Source organism: Acartia tonsa, chromosome 5 (genome assembly GCF_053477335.1).
Source record: "Acartia tonsa isolate MP-2025a chromosome 5, ASM5347733v1, whole genome shotgun sequence".
Classification (NCBI taxonomy): domain Eukaryota; kingdom Metazoa; phylum Arthropoda; class Copepoda; order Calanoida; family Acartiidae; genus Acartia; species Acartia tonsa.
Genome location: NC_137264.1, coordinates 53,524,053 through 53,532,005, shown reverse-complemented (window position 1 = coordinate 53,532,005; position 7,953 = coordinate 53,524,053). Strand labels below are relative to the sequence as shown.

General features: G+C 32.0%; 1 long non-coding RNA gene across 1 annotated transcript; it reads right to left on the bottom strand.

The window, feature by feature from the left end:
* Positions 1 to 3,910: 3,910 nt before the first annotated feature.
* Positions 3,911 to 7,625, bottom strand: LOC145319845 (uncharacterized). The gene is made up of 2 exons (XR_013880048.1): positions 7,388 to 7,625; positions 3,911 to 4,089 (listed from the first exon to the last, which is right to left on the bottom strand). It is a non-coding gene; the product is annotated as an uncharacterized LOC145319845 (long non-coding RNA).
* Between the last annotated feature and the right edge of the window lie 328 nt (positions 7,626 to 7,953).

The following is a 7,953-nucleotide window of genomic DNA, read 5'->3' as shown; positions in this document are numbered from 1 at the left end:
TTATTATTGTGCTATACACATTTTTACTCTAAAAAGAACACATGAAATGTAAACATAAACACATTTGTTGATTGACGTAGTTAAAATGTTGTCTGCTACAAAAAGTAAACAAATCGACTAAAAAGACGACTTTTTAAGATTTTTAATAGTTATTTCTCGCATCGTATTATAAACAGCTTTCCGCGGATATAGAATGTACAATTATAAGATTTAAACCAGTTTTTTTAGCTTGAGGTGCCGAAGGCGGTTACCGTGATTTTAAAGGACAATCATTATATAATAGATTATGAAAGCTATCTTTCTGGAGAGAGAGAGAGAGAGAGGGGACAAACCTGGCGTGGTGGATGTTGGAGCAGCAGATAAGGAACCATTCGCCCTGAACGGTGCAGGGTTCGAGGCTGAAGGGGGAGGATGGTTTGGGATGGTCAACAGGATCAGATGGATACAAATGAGGAGAACGGCGGTGGCTCAAAAGGTAAATCAAAAGGCAAGGCCAAATAATCCTTATACTAAAGTAACAGGATGTCTGTGTGTCTGTACCGAAGGATCTCGCTAACCGCTGAACCGATCGGGTTCTCCTTAACAGGGTAGCTTCTCATAGGTCCCGGGAAGGTTTGTAACTATTTTTTTTTGGGGGGGGGGGTGGGACACCCCCAACCCCTCCAAAAAATGAAAAATCTCCCCCCCCCCCAATTTTTTTTTTTTTAATTTTTTTAAAATTTAATTAAAAATGAGGGGGGGGTGCACCCCCCCCCCCAAAAAAAAAAAAATAAAAATTTAATTTTTTACTTTTTCTTTCAAAATTTAAAATAAGAAATTGGGTTATTAAATTTGACTCTCTCCTCCTCAAGTTGCCCCTAGAGGCCTCTAGGGACGTAGCCGCTAGTAACAAATAAGTTAATGGGTTATGATAATCATGTTATAGTCGGAATGACCGGATAAAATACTGCACAGTTAAGAACTTTTTCTTTGATAAGTATTAATATTGAGTATTGGTATGATAAAAGTTTATGGCAAATATCGTTTGAAAATTTTGCAATAAGTATTGCATAATGTTTGTGACAAATATTGTCTGCAAATTCTTAATTTTAACATTTGTGCCTTTGAAATGAATTTTGAGTCATTGCTTTAATCTTCATAGTTGAAATTTGATGCTTGGATGGTTATCCGTAAAGGAGGGGTGAATGTGGTAATGATGACGTATTTTTACGTCATCAGTACTGCAGTTGCTCCTACTACTGCTCTCTAATTTTAGTCTTGTGTTTACCGTCATATGATAGAGTGTGGATTCTGTCCTGCTGTGATTTGACACAGAGACCAACGCTTGCTGATCATTGTAACTTTATATTAAACTAGCCTCTAGGGGCTTTTTCCCTAAATGTTCAGGGGACTTTATAACTTGTTATAACTGTTTATATTTATTTATATTAATTTATATTTTCTAAACCCTTCGAATTTTTTCTCTTTTTTTTATGTTATAAAAATTTATTTGCCATTAGCCTTTTTGGGGCGTCGCCCCTACAGGAGAAGGAAGGTTTCACAATATTTTTGAATTTGAAAAAAACCAAGTCTAAAAGAAAAGAAATTTAAAAAGAAAAAAATTTAAAATATAAAAAAGTATAAAAAATTTAAAACATATATAAAATTATATAATAACTTAAAACAACATTAAAATTAGAAAAAAATACGAAAATATTTTTTTTTTGGGGGGGGGGGGATTTTCATTTTTGGGGGGGTTTGGGGTGTCCCACCCCCCAAGAAAATAGCTTAAAACCACCACAGGACCGATAGGTATATTATCTAAAGAGTAGAATCCAATCGGTTCAGTGGTTACCGAGATCTTAAGCTTCAGACGGACGGACGGACGGACAGACAGACATCAAGCTACTTTGTATTATAGATTGTCAATCTATTTACTCATATTTATCCATATATTATTAATTGATATTGTCAATAAACTTAAAGTAATTTGTACTTAGTTTGTTATTTGATGCGACAATACCTTATAACCAGAGATCTTAGGGGATAAGACAATTAATAATAAATTGATGTATGTACATTACCCCGTCCCGTTTTAGAAAAATTTGGTAAAATTTTTGCCCCCAGCCATAATATGGTTGATTTATGCAAAATAATGACTCATGCAAAATAGTTTTTTTGTAATGCAAAAATTGCGATGGTACAAGCACAGCAAAGTTTTTAACATTTGCAAAAAAGACCTGTTTTTAAAGCTCTTGTACTATCTCCATTTAATAGATTTTTACAAAATTTCAATTCTAGCGTGTTTATATAAACCTGAAATTTACAAAAAAAAAATGGGGGCAGTCTCAATTATAACATATGAAGGACAAAGATGCAGCAAGTAATTTTCCAAAGTAAAAATTGCCAAATTTCATTCATTAATAATAGGGTTAAGCCAGATAGGACGGATAGGGATATCCGACTGATTCAAAATGCTGGATATCCGGTATTCAGGTTTATATTGACACACTAGAATTGAAATTTTGTGAAAATCTTTAAAATTGAGATGGTACAATCTTTTTTTAAAATCTGCAAAAAGGCCGTTTTTAAAGCTTTTGATCCATCTCAATTTTAAAGATTTTTTTTGCAAAATTTCAATTCTAGTGTGCCAATATAAACCTGAATACCGGATATCCAGCATCTTAAATCAGTCGGATATCTGTATCCGTCCAATCCGGCCCAACCCTATTATTTGTGTATGCAATTTGGCAATTTTAACTTTGGAAAATTATTTGCTGCACCTTTGTCCTTCATATGTTATAATTGAGACTGCCCCCATTTTTTTTGGTAAATTTCAGGTTTATATCGACACACTAGAATTGAAATTTTGTAAAAATCATTTAAATGGAGATGGTTCAAGAGCTTTAAAAACAGGTCTTTTTGCAAATTTTAAAAACTTTGCAGTGCTTGTACCATCGCAATTGTTGCATTACAGAAAAACTATTTTGCATGGGTCATTATTTTGCATAAATCAACCATATTATGGCTGGGGGCAAAATTTTAACAAAATTTTTCTAAAACGGGACGGGGTAATGTACATCCCCATTTATTATTAAAATTACGCCTAATGTTGATAGAAATTAATGGTGGAAAAGTTATGAACAATAAACATAATAAATTGTACCAACAAGTTAAGATTTATTAACCGTTCCCATAATGTCAACGCGGGAATAAAGAACTTGTTTAGGTATTAAACTTTGTATATTAGAATAACAGAGTTGGCTCAATATAACTATATCGCTATTGGCTAGTTTTCTATAAGTACATATCTATTTATCTATTTCTCAATAAATCAATTTCCTCCCCCGCCATTACTATCTAAAAGAAAGAAGTAAATATTTATTAATTAAATGATTTTAAAAAGATTTTTTCAATTATATTTTTTTCACATTACCATCACCAAAGGGTTAATATGATTAAAATTTTAGTTTTAATATTTTAACACAAAGAAAGTGTCGCCACAATCGAATTCTTTTAAAATAGAGTTTTCTTAGATTTACTCTATTATGAACGTATATATTTTATTTATGAAATAAGGATTAAATACTTCAATGTAATTAAAATATCTACATGAAGTGAAAAACTTAATTCATTCCATAAACAAATAGAATAAAGGTCTTATCGCTTTGGCAAATAAGAGTTTAATGAGGATTATTGGAGCACTATGAGTTTTAAACACTTTACCATTGGAAGACTCGAGCTCATTTATAGACGTTTATTTCCTATATAGATCTGTCATGGATCTTGATGCAATAAAAAAGGGCCGTTTTGTACATGTCAAAAATTGGAAGATTTCATTAAATAAAAGTTCCCGCAAATATAAGTATGAAATAACAGACAAATCTTAGTTGAGTTGTAGCATAGCTGTGTTGCGATAAAAATACATAACTTTTCTGAGAAAAAAATATATTTAATTTTCATTATACTGTCATTTACATACATTTTAGATTTTGGTTTAACGGACTTTTTTATGAAGGCAAATAAAACACACACACTTTACCGTTATTAATAACACTGAATATAAAACAAAACAAAAATATAAAAACATTGGCTAATGCTGTTTTATGGCTAGGGTAAATATTTGATATTATTTTATTTTTAAAATATCAAGAGTGTGGTAATTATTGCAGATATATCGTAATTAAGGTACCAATATCTTAATAAAAATCAGACAGCTTAAAATCAATGTAAAGCTTCGGTAGTCAATGTAAAATATATATTTTTCAAACAACGCCTATTCATTCATGTTTCTAGGAATTATTTTCTTTTTTTCATTAAATTCGAATTCTCTACAATTATCACCCCCCCTCCCTAGATATACCACACTTTTCTGGGATCTTGCCAGATCAAGTATCAACTGTGGGGAATACCAAAGGATGACTCCATGCAAAATTTGAGCCGGATCCGGCCAAAACCGGCCGGGATTTTTATAAAAAACCGTTTTTTTCCGGTTTTTAGGGGGTATCTGTAAATCAAGCCCCCTCCTGGGTACGCCCCAATCATGATTTTTGCTTTAAGGTCTGATCTGAATTCCTCAACACTGGATATGACCCCTAGAGTTGAAAAAATGGTTAAAATCCGGTCTTTTGATCGGTTTCCGGCCATTTCCAGCCCAAAAAAAAAATTTTAAAAATCAAAATTTTATTGAAAATTTAAAAATAAATGCTTTAAATTACATTTTTCATTAATAAATTTTCAAAAACCAAAAACCTTAGGTAATGAAGATAATTTTAGCAACTTAAAATGTGAAAAAAGGTTGAAAATTGACAAACTTATGTCAATTTGAAAAATGTTGGTAAATCCTAAAAATTTGACGGATTTATACATACGTTAGAATTTAGGTTGTCTATGGTCTTTAAGACACGCCATATCCAATAAAATTGCAATGAGAGGGTCTAAATGTTTTTCTGAACCAAAATTCTACATACCCTGGCGGTTCCAAGGATATATCATTAAGGCCGTACAGCTGGTCAGAAAGCTTTTAACAGGTGGCCGACTAAAAGCCGGGTTTGATAGTTATCAACCGTAAAAAGTAGCGATTTTCGTTTTTTTTGCCAAAATTCATGCAGGGAGTTGTTTTTGGGTTTGACACACAAAAGCAAGTTTGTACAACTTTTCGGAGCGGACTTTTCTTTACTTATGCATTATCTGCCACGGGTGAACCGTTTGGCCGATATGCGCCTCTAAAGGCACGATTTTTGACGATTTTTCAAAAAATCTTGTTTTTTTGCCCCTTTAGGGAATGACAGAGCCGATTTAGCGACTTAGGACACTTCTTCATTAATGTTCAACTTTTTGAAGCGGACATTCCTTTACTTATGTATCATTCACCTCTGGCCACCGTTTGGCCGTTATTCATCGCCGAAATCGCGATTTTTCGGCGATTTTGCCGTTCCCGAGGTTTTAACGACCATTTTTTAGGGGAAGGAGTCATCCAATCAAGATAGCTCTGAAATACTTTTCATTTGCAAATTAAATTGGCTACATTTCATGTAAAGTAAATTTTTTTGTGCATCCAACCGTTTTTGTTCCAGTTAAAATTTTATAAAAAGGAAAACAATTACTAATTACACCAACCCCATGAAATGTATTTACCCCCCACAAGAAACAAGTTTGGGTGAAATAATTTTTTAAGCCGCAGGCTCCAAATTATCTTATTATTGATTATAACACTATAATTATGAATTATATTATCTTACCATATTTATGCATAATAATTATGATTATTCAGATATAGTATTATAAGTATTAATTATCATATATAACCTATTACAAATCAATCAATAGATTATATTACATAACCTATTTTAAATCTATCAATAATAACTCATATTAATTATCATTATCTTTTTATTACTTATTATTTATGATTTTATCATTATTAATCATATAAAATATCCTATTACTAATTGATCAATACTTATTCAAATTGTTATAATTTTTTTTTTATAATGTAGTAACTATCACCATTTCTAAATTACTTTATTTGATTATCAAATGAACTACCTAACCTAATACATATCTTATAGTAATTTTTATTACTTTTTAGTTTATAAATAATTGCTAGAGATGAATAATAAGTATTCAGATTTACAAAGTAATAATCATTAGAGATTAATCAGATAATTAAAAGATAAATTAAAAATTACCAAGTAGTAAAAATCAGTGATTGAAATGTGGAATTAATTATCAAAATTATGATGTACTAACAATTAGTGTTTAATTAGTTTTAAAATTACAAGAAAAAAATAATTATAATTAAAAAGTAATAATTTTTAAATTTCAACTGAAACAAAAACGGTTGGACGCACAAAAAATTTACTTCACATGAAATGTAGCCAATTTAATTTGCAAATGAAAAGTATTTCAGAGTTATATCGATTGGATGACTCCTTCCCCTCAAAAATGGTCGTTAAAACCTCGTGAACGGCAAAATAGCCGAAAATTGCGATTTTGGCGGCGCATATCAGCCAAACGGTTCACCTGTGGCAGATAATGCATAAGTAAAGAAATGTCCGCCCAAAAAAGTTGTACAAACTTGCTTTTGTGTGTCAATCCCAAAAAACAACTCCCTGCATGAGTTTTGGCAAAAAAAACGAAAATCGCTACTTTTTACGGTTGATAACTATCAAATCCGGCTTTTAGTCGGCCATCTGTTAAAAGCTTTCTGGCCAGCCGTACGGCCTTAATGATATATCCCTGGAACCGCCAGTGTATGTAGAATTTTGGTTCAGAAAAACATTTAGACCCTCTCATTGCAACATTGTTGGATATGGCGTGTCTTAAAGACCATAGACAACCTAAATTCTAACATATGTATAAATCCGTCAAATTTTTAGGATTTACCAACATTTTTCAAATTGACATAAGTTTGTCAATTTTCAACCTTTTTTCACATTTTAAGTTGCTAAAATTATCTTCATTACCTAAGGCTTTTGGTTTTTGAAAATTTATTAATGAAAAATGTAATTTAAAGCATTTTTTTTTTAATTTTCGATAAAATTTTGATTTTTAAAATTTTTTTTTGGGGCCGGAAATGGCCGGAAACCGGTCAAAAGACCGGATTTTAACAATTTTTTCAACTCTAGGGGTCATATCCAGTGTTGAGGAATTCAGATCAGACCTTAAAGCAAAAATCATGATTGGGGCGTACCCAGGAGGGGGCTTGATTTACAGATACCCCCTAAAAACCGGGAAAAACCGGTTTTTTATAAAAATCCCGGCCGGTTTTGGCCGGATCCGGCTCAAATTTTGCATGGAGTCATCCTTTGGTATTCCCCACAGTTGATACTTGATCTGGCAAGATCCCAGAAAAGTGTGGTATATCTACCCCTCCCCTCCCCCTTAAAGAATTATCAAATAAAACCCTTTAAAACAGCTTATCTAGAAGAAAGAAATGATACACAAATATTCATTATCTATGTTTTACCTAAATATTATCATCATTAGAGGTTAGAGAGTTGTTTAAGGACATTTAGTTATGTTGTAAAAATATTGAACTATTTATCATTTACTTAATATAGGTAATAAGATGAATAGTAGCAGATAAATAATAAAAAACATTTTTTGAGAAAATAAAAATAGTCTAGTATTTTTTACCTTAAACAAGGGGGGGGGGGGGGGTTAACGCAACCATCTCGTAATCAATGTATAAATGGCACTTAGAATTCGAATTTTGATCTGAAATTTTTTATGAGTAATCCTTGGTAGGTCTATTTTCCCTAAATCGAACAAAAAGTTGGAAAAGTAGCGGCTAACGGCTGGCGGCTCATCCGATTAGCCATTTGTTGGGTATTTTCGAGCGAAATCCATCACGAAACCTCTCTCCACATAATGCTCTTTTCCGATCCAAAACGTTTTCAAACGGTTCTAGCCGGTAGTTGCTGATACTAGAAATATAAAAAATGTTTTTTTGTATCATTTCACATGATT